Genomic DNA, 12,646 nt, shown 5'->3' with positions numbered 1-12,646 from the left:
CATCTTTGTAATTCCTCCTCCCTCACCAAAGGACACAGTGGAAAGAGCTCTGGCTCTGGAGTCAGACAGAAGTCCTAAGTTGAAATCCTATCTCTGATACCCATAACCCATGTGACAGTGGTTTGTTACATCACTTCTATGAGTCTCAGTTTCCTCATCTGTAAAATGGAGTTGAACTCAAAGACTTCTAAGACCCCTGCTATAGTTTAGACTTATAAGCCTATGACTCAGTGATCTCTGAGGTCCCTTTTAACTTTGAATCATCCAATTCTATGATCCTTTCTTTCCAAGCCATGTTAGATGCTAGCCTTACATTCAGTTAGCAAGACACCATGCTTGTGATCTGGGTACTCACAGCTACCAACCAAGAACTCCCCCCCCCCACTCAACAACTGCAAGCAAGAAATAAACTGCTTTATGTTGTTACTGAATATTACACACACACATACACACACCTTATTTCTCCAAAGAGATTGTAAGCTTCTTGAAGGCAGGGTGTTGGAAGAGAGTCTTGTTTCAGTCTTGGCCTCAATCTAGCTCTGAGGCTTTGGATCCATCACCACCACCTCCACCTTCACCATCACCCTCTTCCGTTTCCTTCTTTATCAAATGAAGGGGTTGGACCAGATCAGGGCCTCATCCTTTTTTATGTCATGGGCCCTTTGGGCAGTCTGGTGAGGTCTGTGGACCTCCTCTCAAAATAATATCTCCAAATACACAAAATGCAATTAAGATTATAAAGGAAACCCAAGGTTAATGAAAACAAAGATGTGATTTTTTCTTCCCCATTCAAGTCCACAGACCCCATGAAATCAGACCCTTGAGGGAGTCACTTCTCTGTTCCTCAATTGCCTCGTTTGTAAAATGAGGAGGTTGGGGGGTTTTTGACTTGGGGTCCACACTCCCTTGAGGGTCAATGGTTAGATTTCAGGGAGTCTGTGAACATATATGGGGGAAAAAAGTTGCATCTATATTTTTACTAACTTCTGACTGAAATGTACCATGCCCTTCAAATCTTTAAAAAGGCATCCACAGGCTTCACCAGGCATCCAGGAGCCTAAAAAGGCTGAGAATCCCTGAGCTAGATGATATCCAGAGATCCTTTCCCATTTTCAAGTCGATGAGAAGCTGGGATGAGAGCAGAGACTGTCCCCACCAGGGATCTTCAGGGGAGAAAAAGTGCCAGCATTTTGCCAGCCTGCTTTATTTGTGTTTTATGCACAATCGATGTTTTTATTTGGGGACTTGAAGTCACATGGGGTTGCTCATACAATGAAGACTGATGTAGTTTAAAATTTATTCAATGAAAAGAAAACAATTAGACATCATTGCTAGAACAATGCACAAGTACTGTTGAATGGGCCAGGAGCCAATCCCTGGGTCTCCCTCTTTACCTCCCACCACCCTCTTAGTAGAACTCTGGGAATTTCAAGATGATTTCAGATTCTTTAAGGTTGATTAAGGAACTCTTCTAGAGCTATTTACTCCACTTAATATTCGAATACAATTTCAGTGTTTGTCCACTAACAGGGTCCTCCCATCCTCACCCCCTCCTTACTCCCGCACACCAATGACTGGTACTCTACCTTCCATTGGTCTTGGCCTCTTGGCATGACCCTGGAGAAATAAACAGATGCTCTGGTTTTTTCTATTTTTCCCATTGGTATTCTATTTGATATGAGAAGCAGCAGCCTGTGGCCTGATGGAGAAAGAGCTGGACCCAAAGGGAAGACCTGGGTTCAGATCCTGCCTCTTACACATACTGGGTATGTGACCCTGAGGCAAGTTTCACTAATCTCGGTGCTCTAGGCCAATGGTTCTCAAAGTGTGCTCTGGGGGCCAAGACCCTATCAGGTGGTCCATGAGGTCAAAACTATTTTTATAGTCATACAAAGATGTCTTAGGGCAGCTAGGTGGTGCAGTGGGTAAAGTGCTCCTGATCTGGACCACCTGAGTTCAAATCCAACCTCAGACACTTACTAGCTTCATGACCCTGGCCAAGTCACTTAACCCTATTTGCCTCAGTTTTCTCATCTGTCAAATGAGCTGGAGAAGGCAATGGAAAACCACTCCAGTATTTTTGCTGAGAAAACCCCAAATGGCGTCACGAAGAGTTGGACATGACTGAAAAAGACTCAACAACAAAAAGATGTATTAATTTCTAACATGGTTAAGTACCAGTACATATAACCCATATAAACAAGATCTTTTGGGGGGAGGGGAAGTCTTCAATAATTTTTAAAAGGGTAAAACAGAGGGTCACTGAGCAGAGACCTATGATTTAGACCCAGCATCGCCATACTCATCTTTTCCTGCAAAGATCTTACTTCCTCAAACAGACCGAAAGTTACTTGAGGGCAGGGACTTCTCTAGTGCTTCTAAAGGTCCGTGGTTTCTCTGCAGATCACAGGATTCACAGCTGGAAGGAGCATTGGAGATCATTCTGTCTGATGCTTTCATTTTTTTTTTCCAGAAGGGGAACCTGGTGTTCAAAGTGGGGATGGGACTTACCTGAGATTGCACAGTCTTAAACAGGCAAACTGAGATTTGGACTCTCTGCATCAGGATTTCTTGCCTTGGACCCAAAGCTGCCTCTAGAAATCTCTCCATTGTCTTAGTAGAGTCTATGGTTGGAAAAAAAAATATTTATTACCTACCGGTCCCTCTTCTGAGGATGAGCTCCTCTGTACTTAGAAGCATTGGCCCTGAAGTTGGGAGGACCTGAGTTCAAATCTCACCTCAGACACTAGCTGTGTGACCCTGAGCAAGTCACTCAACTCCAATTACCTTAAACATCCTGGGTTGTCTCTAATCATCCTGATGTCTATCTTGCCACTGGACCCAGATGGCTCTGGAGGAGAGAGTGAGGTTGATAACCTTGCACAGCCCTCCCTCACTTCAATCCAATTCAGTGCACCTTCTGATGTCATGGTCCTCTTGGAGAATGAAGGACAAACACCAACAACAGCCAGGTTTATTCTCAGTCACCATGGACCCCTGGCTGTCTCTGGTACCAAACTCTGACTTGTTTGGTAGGATTTACTGGAGTCTGGGTCCCGTTGGTCTAGGTTCACAGGCCTTGGGAGCTGGAAGGAATCTGAGAGGTCATCGAATCCCACCTCCTCATTAGTTCTGGATAGGTTAAGTGGCTGACCTAAAACTATATGGCTACTTACTGGCAGAGCTGGGATTTGAACCTGGGTCCACTGACTCTCAGGCCCCTATTCCATTCACTGTCCACGGATGAGGAGAACTCAGGGTCCCCTCTGCACCATGATGAGGCACCAGAGAAGGACTTTAGTGGAGGAAAGGCAGGGACCTCATGGAGTTTAATCTCCTATATCCCACATGTGTAGTCCATTTTACAGATGAGTATACTAAGGACGTGGCAGGGAGGTGTGTTCACGGGCTGATGACCAGATTCCCTCACCACCTGGAGCCAGTGACTCAACTTAGAGGGTCTAGGAGATTCTATCCACCCCATTGGGAGCGAGGTGGAGGAAGGTCATACGGGGGAGGAGGGAGTCACAGGGCCACTCTGGGACCTGGACTCAGCACTTTGTGGCCAAAACACAAAGGGCTGGACTGTGTCTCACTCGCTCTTTTGTTGTCCGGCCTATCAAGCGTGATGAGGACAAAGCAAAATGTTTGATCAGCTATCGTTTCCCGGCTTGCTTTCTCCCTCCCCCCTTTCCAGTCGGTGGCACCTTCCTCGGGCATTTTGTGTGCTCTCAGGCCGCGTGACCCTCTGCCTTTCCCTCAACCTCCAACAGGAGATAGGCTGTCTGGCCGAGACCTATTGAAAGAAACCTTAAGCCTGAGACATCACAGGGGACCCCGCTGAGAAAACTGGGATGGGACTTGGAGATCGGTCAATGGCAAGGATAGATTTAGGGTTGGAAGGCACTACAGTCCAGCCCCTTTGTTTTACAAGTAAAGAAACTCAGAGAAGGAGGAATGACTTGCCCAAGGTCACACAGAGACAGTGGGATTTTAACCCACATTCTCTATGCTCTAAATACAGCACCCTTTCCTCTGTACCCTGTTATCTGGGGATTGTGGAGCACTTGGGGAAATATATGATATAAAATGGAAAGGGTCCTAACTCTGGTTCTAAACCTGTCTGTCTCTTACCACCTTGGCAACCTCAGGCAATTCTCTTCAGTTGTGGGGGCCTCAGTTTTCTCATCTGTAAAATGAGGGGTTGGAGTGAGTCACCTCCAAGGTCCCTCTTGCTCTAAATCTATGGAGTCTTTGATTCTTTAATATAGTTTCACTGAGAATTCCTAGGAGTAGAATTTCTTGAATCCCCCCAAAATCCAAGAAAGGGCCGGCAGGGTCTTTTTGATGTTATTTACCTTTACAAGGTCTCCCCTAGCTATCTTGTCTTTCCCATTCCCAATTCTGTCACTATAGTTTGTAGTTTGTTGTTGTTTTAGGCAAATGGGGGTTAAGTTGACTTGCCCAGGGTCACACAGCTGGATTTGAACTCAGGTCCTCCTGACTCCAGGGCACCGCCTAGCCACCCTTATTATTGCAGTTCTGAACTTCATTCTCATTACCTCCTCTATGGATTATTGTAATGCTCTCCTACCTGGCCTCTCGTCTTCCTTCTGTCTCTCTTCTCTCAGATCGCTTACTAAAGGGGCTTAATGTCAGATTAATGAAATTAATACAGAATTACAGATTAATTTTATGACACAGACACCGTCATGCCAATTCCCTGCTCAAAACTCTTCCTTTGCTCCCCATTGACCGAGGAATAAAGCCTAGCTTCGTTAGCCTGACGCTTTCCACAGTCTAGCTGCAATTGCCTCTGCAGCCTTAGCTCCCATCATTCACCTGCAGTCTCTTCTGCTCCATTCAAACCCGACCACTCAGCATTCCCCAAACAGGCTATCCTTTTTCACCTTTGTACATTTGTTTATACTGTTTCCTCCATGTGAAATGCTATCTCTGCCATCTCTGTCAAAATCCCTCTAGTCTTGCTTTTTTTTCTTATGTTCGCACACATGCATCCGTCAATGTTTACTGTTTGGTCAAGGGTCAGCTAACAGCTGACAACTAAGCCAGAGCAGCTCAAAGCCTGGGTGGCTTATTTCTTGCTGAATATACATAATTATGGCAGGAATTCAGAACAAAAGATTGAGGTGGAGGATACTTCAATTGTAAATGCACCTCCAGGCTTGTTTTGTTTGGGCCTCCAGTCTACTCCCATACCAGGAGGATCTTGGGGTGAATGAAAGTTGAGGTGCCTCAGGTCCACATGGATCTTTTTCTTTGATGAAACCCCCTTGAATAAATTTGAGGGCACAGGATTCCCATAAGGGGCTAATGGAAAGTTACAAGGAATTTCTAACCATAAGTCAAATAACTGTATGGAACAATGGGATGCAATCCAGCCCCAGACACAGAAGATGTGTCCTCCCCTTAGATGACTATACTAGCTTCCAAGAGAATCCACCCACATCTAAGACATTAGGAATTGACAAATTTCTCTCCATATAGAGAGAGAGTTGCTAAGAGATTTTCTTTAGTCTCACACTAGGTGTGGAAGGTTTGCCTCTTTAATTATAGAACTGAGGCTTAAGACTCTGGGCTCCAAGCTAAAAGAGTCATGCCAGAGCCTCCTCCTCCTTTTATGTGAAAGATGTAGAATCTTAGCTGAGGACTTGAGCTAAAGCCAGAAGCTAGTTACAAAGAGAAATGGAGCAATGACTACAATACCTAGTAGCAGCCAGCCTGGCAGGGACTATATGCCGTGTGAAACCAGGGAGGAGCAGACCAAGGAGAACAGTGAAATGATATCATCAGAGAACACTGGTTGCCTATCCCAGGTTGTGACCTGAGCCCATGTACCTCCAATGGGTGAGACTTACACCCTAGCCATTTGTGGTAGCCATATGTGCTCTTCCACCCACGTGCCCTCCACATCTGTTCCTTGACCATGCGTTCTCCCTTAATGTGCCCTTCCATACATGTTCCCCAGGTGTGGCCACCCTCCCCACTCTACATTTTGCTGTACTATGCTAAGCCATTAAAAGTCTTGTTTGGATAATTGTGTCCTTTATGGATTAATAGAAGTAAATATTGGTGGTGGCTAATGAGCTGTGGCTTGGTTCTTTTGTAGGTGTGGACCCACCAAATACCTTGAATTAAGGATAACTTTTACAGGGGATCCACACATGCAAAAGAGGGGCCGATCAGAAGACAACAATGGCATAATGGAGCAAGCCCTGAACTTGTAGTTGAGAGAGATAATAGAGGTTGGAATCTTCCTCCTGTGTTTATTAGCTTTGTAACCAGGGGCAATTCATTAAACATATTTCCCCATCCTCATTCTTTTGACTCTGTGGTTTGGATGTCATGGATCACACCCTAATCAGACTTCACCCTTCCCTAATCTGGCTGGTAAGAAACAGTCTTTAACCTTCTTGGCCTTTGACCTCTGAGTGTTCCTATTGTGCCTTTTTTCCAAACTCAATATCTTGACTCCCCTTGTTAGAATTCTCTTAGGACTCCATCCATGGTCCCTTCTCTTCTAACCACGGAGAGATTCATCAATCTGAACAAAAATGGGGCAGGTTTAAACATTTAAGGGGACAGTCACATGAGGAGGAAATCAGATAAGCTTTTAAAGAAAAAACTGGGTTAATGAATGAAAACATTTCATATTAATGTGAATCTCACTAGGGCAGTTGTGGAGGGAATGGAATCGCCTGAGTAAAAATGAGGGTGACCCAGTAAACAACCCACTTGCTCTAAGATTAAGAGGGCAGAGGGAATGCTAACCAGATAGTCAGATGACAACAGCCAGGAGGAAGAACTTATATATTGGTGTTGATTCCAGAAGGTCTGGTGGACCAGATGCCAGGAGGAGACCTTTCCCCAAACCTTCCTATTAGTATCCTCATCCCCCCCCCCTTCCCCAGTTGTATGTTGACCATCCATCCTCATCTACATAGCATGAAAGATACTCCAAGCCTCAGAACCACTTACCCCCTTCCAACCTGTCATGGGCCGGGCCCCTCTAATCCTCCCTACCTCTGTCCCCCAAGGGTCAGGATCAACATGGCTACTCAGGTCACTGGGATGAGTCCATCTTGGGCCTTGCCATCTGCCCTTCCACCATTTTCTCTGGACCCCCAGGGATTGCCATCTTTTCTACTGCTGTACCCTGAACCTTGCCATTCACCCTGCAGCTGGAACTCTTCTATAAATGTTGGCTTCTCCAATGAGAATGTGAATTCCATGAGAGCAGGAACTGTCTCAATTTTCTGTTTGGATCTTTAATACTCGGCCTATTTCTTGGCGCATCGTAAGTGCTTAATAAATGCTTATTCATTCATCTATTCATTTATACTGGATGATAGAGTCAGAAGCCAAAAATGGAAACTAAAGGCCTAATCTAGTAACATGAAATGGGGATAAATGTAAAGGCCTGGACTTGGGTTCAAAAATTAACTGCAAAGTCAAGAATGGGGGAAACGTGGCTGGGCAGAGGTTCACATAAAAAGATCCTGGGGATTTTCGTGAACTGCTAAGTCAGCATGAGCCAACAATGTGATGCTGTAGTTGCATCCAGAAAGGCACTGTGTCTGAAAAAGGGGGGACATGATAAATGAGTATGTTCTGATACTGTCCCAGAGCTAGGCTGCAGCATGTCCCCCCCAGGGTTCTAGAGTACCCTGAGAGGTTTATGGGGCTTTTTCCTTATTTCCATCAGCTTGAACTCCCCACTGTCTGTGTTCCTGCCATTGTTAGGTATTCCTTGCTAGGTCCTAGTGGAATAGTACAGAAGAGAGCTCTGGACCTGGAGTCAGGAAGACCTGAGTTCAAATCTAGATACTTACTAGCTGTGTAACCTTGGGCAAGTCACTTAAACTCTGCCTGCCTCAGTTTCCTCAACTGTAAAGTGGAGATAATAATAGTATCTACTTCCCAGGTGATTGTGAGGATAAAATGAAATAATAAATGGAAAGTGCTTTGCAAATTTTTAAAACCTTATTTATTTTATTCTAAACTTAAATAAAATAAGCATTTCTATAACAAAGTGGAATAGAAAAGCAGAGAATTGTACCTAAAATTGCAGATCCATTATTTATAACTTGCTATTCCTTTCAAATATATATAACAAAGTGATCACATAACTTTTTTTTTCCCCTTCCGCATCTCCCCCAAACTTCAAGATGGCTACCATTAGACAAAAATCTGTCTGTGTGTGTGTGTGGAGGGTATATACACACACTCACACATACACATATATATGTAATGTCATTTCTTTTTCTGCATGCAAACAGCATCTTCCTCATAGTGTAAGAATTGATTTGACCCACCAAAAAAAAACAACCCTCAGATTAACTTTTACCACCAAAAAAAAAAAACCCTCAGAAGAATTGATTTGAGGACCCCCATCTTTGGCTAAAATTAGAGAGCCTCGGGCATACCCTGCAGGCCTCGGGAGAGCCCACCCCCCCACACAAGTAAGCCTCGGGCGGCCCATGGGGATATGCACAGAAAATCTGCGCACGCCTCAGGTCCCTCTGCCCAGCCAGGGGATATGCACGGAAACCTGGAACTCCGAGCGTGCCCTGCATGGGAGCTCCATGCCCCAGCCAGCCTTGGGCCCTACCCCTGGGAGTGCCAGTGAATTAGCTTGGGGTGTGTGGGTGGTTGGCCCGAGTTACCTGAAAGAGAAAGGTTTTTTAAGAGCAAGAAGGGAGTAGTGAAGTGGGTCAGTAGAAGGAGTGAAGGGGACATAGAGCAGAGGTAGAGGGAACAACCAGAGAAGGAGATGGGTGGAGACAGAAGACAGTAGATGGTAGACAAGAGGGAAGCTACTGATTGACTGAGTCAGAGGGAGGAGAAGAGACTAGGGGAAGTGCAGGCAGCAGAGGCAGCAGGAAGCCACACCCAAAGGCAAGAAAGTCCTACTTTTTTTTTTTTTTTTTTTTGCAGGGCAATGGGGGTTAAGTGACTTGCCCAGGGTCACACAGCTAGTAAGTGTCAAGTGTCTGAGGCCGGATTTGAACTCAGGAACTCCTGAATCCAGGGCCGGTGCTTTATCCACTGCGCCACCTAGCCGCCCCAAGTCCTACTTTTCTTTATCCTTATCTCTAAGTTTGTTCTTATCAATAAACCCTGTGTTTTGCTTTTATTGAAAGGAGGCTTTTTTTTCTTGTTAGTCTGGGAGAAGCAGTTGGGGAGGGGGCAGGCCCTTACAAATTGGCTTAACGAGCCTGGGGGATTTTTTTTTAAAAAACCCTTATAGATTGGAAGCTCTGGCCAGCCAGGAGTTTACAGAATGGTGAGGCAGGTAAAAGCTCACAATAGGATCTTTGAAGTTAATTTGGTTATTTGTAATCATCACAATGACTTGGTCGCTAAAAGTTGTTTTTGTTTGTTTTACTCAAAGTTGTTTTAAAAACAGCACTGCTATTACTGCATACAATGTTCTCTTGGTTCTGCTTATTTCACTCATCATTATTCTGTGGAGGTCTCACATGCTTTTCCAAAATCACTGAGTTCCTCATTGCTTATAGCAGAGTAATATTTCATCATGAACATGTAGCACAATTTGTTCAGTCATTCCCCAACTGATGGGCATCCCAACAATTTCTAGTTCTTTGCCACCACAAAGAGAGTGGCTATAAATATTTTAGAACATGTAGGTTCTTTTCCTTTTTCCCTAAGCATCTTGGGAAAGAGATCTAATATCGGTATTGCTGGGTCAAAGGGTTGAGGCAGTTTAATACCTCTTTGGACATAACTCTAAATCTCTCTCCAAAATGGTTGGATCGGCTCACAAATCCACCAACAATGAATTAAGGGCCCAATTTTTCCTTCAACATTTATCAGTTTAGCCAATCTGATAGGTATAAAATGGTATCTCAAGGTTGTTTTAATTTGCATCTCTCTAATCAATAATGATTTAGAGCATTTTTTCATATGACTATAAATTACTTTGACTTCTTCACTGGAAAACTGCCTGTTCATATCCTTTGACCATTTGTCAACTGGGGAATGACTCACATTCTTATAGATTTGACAAAGTTCTTTAAATATTTGAGATATGAGACCTTTATCTGAGGAACTGTCTATAAAAATTATTTCCCAGTTTTCTATTTTCCTTCTAATCTTGGCTACATTTGGTTTGTTTGTACAAAACCTTTTAAAATTTAATGTAATCAAAATTATCCATTTTATATCTCACAATGTTCTTTATTTCTTGTTTATTTATAAATTGTTCACCTATCCATAAGTCTGATAGGTAATATATTCCATCTTCTTAAAATTTTCTTGTAATACCTCCCTTTATATCTAGGTCATGTACTCATTTTGTCCTTATCTTGGTAAATAGCATAAAATATTGTTCTATGCCCAATTTCTGCTTTCCAGCTTTCCCAACAATTTTTACCAAATAATGAATTCTTATCCCCAAAACTTAAGTCTTTATACTTGTCAAACACTAGTTTACCATATTCATTTGCTGCTGTAGATTGTATGTCTACACTGTTCCACTCATCTACCTTTCTGTTTATTAGCCAGTATCACATAGTTTTGATAATTATTGCCTTATAATATGGGTTAATATCTGGTACTGCTAAACTTCCTTCCTTTGCATTTTTTCCCATTAGTTCCTTTGATATTCTTGACCTTTTGTTATGCCAAATTAATTGTATTATTTTTTTCTAGCTCAGTAAAATAATTTTTTTCTAATTTAATTGGGATGGCATTGAATATATAGATTAATTTTGGTAAAATTGTCATTTGTATTATATTGTCCCTGCCTATCCATGAATATTTCTCCATTTATTTAAGTCTGGCTTTATTTGTGTACAAAGTTTTTTATGGTTTTGTTTGTATAAATCCTGGGTTTGTTTTGGTAGGTATAATCCCAGGTATTTTATGGAGTCTAGGGTTATTTTATTTATTTATTTATTTAGTGAGGCAATTGGGGTTAAGTGACTTGCCCAGGGTCACACAGCTAGTGAGTATCAAGTATCTGAGGTCATATTTGAACTCTGGTCCTCCTGACTCCAGGGCTGGTGCTCTATCCACTGCACCATCTAGCTGCCCCTAGGGTTATTTTAAATGGGTATCTCTAGTGTGATTAAAATAATGGGATTTAGCAGCTACTCAAAGGCCCACCTGGAGATTAATCTAAACTGATGGAATTAAGTGAGAGTGATTGACTGCTGATTAGCCTACTTCAAGTTAACTAGATTGTAAGCACACCTGGCTAGCCCTTAAGAAGGTATTGTTTGGCAGTTTTCTGAAGAAGAAACCAAAGCTATCTATTCCCATATGAAAAAATGCTCTAAATCTCTAATGATTAGAGAGATGCAAATTAAAACAACTCTGAGGTACCACCTGACACCTATCAGATTGGCTAAAATTACAAAAAAGGAAAATAATAAATGTTGGAGAAGCTGTGGAAAAATTGGAACACTAATGCATTGTTGGTGGAGCTGTGAACTGATCCAACCATTCTGGAGAGCAATTTGGAATTATGCCCAAAGGGCGATAAAGCTGTGCATACCCTTTGACCCAGCAATACCACTTTTGGGTCTTTTGCCCAAAGAAATCATGGAAAGGGGAAAGGACCCACATGTACAAAAATATTTCTAGCTGCTCTTTATGTGGTGGCAAGGAATTGGAAGTTGAGGGGATGCCCATCAACTGGGGAATGGCTGGACAAGTTGTGGTATATGAATACAATGGAATACTATTGTGCTGTAAGAAATGATGAGCAGGAGGAGTTCAGAGAAACCTGGAGGGTCTTGTGTGGGCTGATGATGAGTGAGATGAGCAGAACCAGAAGAACATTGTACACAGTATCATCAACATTGTGTATTGATCTACTGTGATGGACTAGATTCCTCTCACCAATGCAATGGTACAGAAGAGTTCCAGGGGACTCATGATGGAAGAGGATCTCCAAATCTAGGAAAAAAAAAAAGAACTGTGGAGTATAGATGCTGAATGAACCATACTACTTCTTTTGTTTTTGGTGTTGATGTTTATCTATTTTGAGGTTTGTCATCATTGCTCTGATTTTTCTCTTATAACATGACTAATGCAGAAATATGTTTAATGTTATTATGTGTATATATATTATATATATATATATATATATAAAACCTATATCAGATTGCCTGCTGTCTAGGGGAGGGGGGAGGGAGGGGAGGGACAGAGAAAAATCTGAAATTGGAGAGCTTGTATAAACAAAAGTTGAGAACTATCTTTACATGTAACAGGAAAAAAATAAAATACTTTATTAATTTTTTTAAAAAGAGCAATATCTGTAAAGTACAATAAAGCAAAGCACAATAAAATGAGGTATGCCTATTTAAAAAAAGAAGGTATTCTCAGAAGCTAAAGACTTTGAACTTAACTTGAGACCACCTTCAAGTCCAGTGAACCAATGGATTTGGATGATGCCTGCCAATCAGCTTGAAGCAGTGTGTAAGGACCTCCTATGCTCTGGATAAAAAACCTTCTACACTCAGTTTGAGGGAAGTTCATGATCGAAACAGGCTCGTGTTGGAGGACTTGAGGAAGAACCCGACCAGGCTGGAACTCTAGGCTAGATAGGCCTTTTCTTAACTTTCTGAACTCCACGTGAATACCTGGTATGCTTTAA

Source organism: Dromiciops gliroides, chromosome 4, assembly GCF_019393635.1.
Source record: "Dromiciops gliroides isolate mDroGli1 chromosome 4, mDroGli1.pri, whole genome shotgun sequence".
In the NCBI taxonomy this organism is placed as follows: Eukaryota; Metazoa; Chordata; class Mammalia; order Microbiotheria; family Microbiotheriidae; genus Dromiciops; species Dromiciops gliroides.
The sequence above is the reverse complement of the archived record's forward strand: the minus strand, read 5'-3'. Positions refer to the sequence as shown.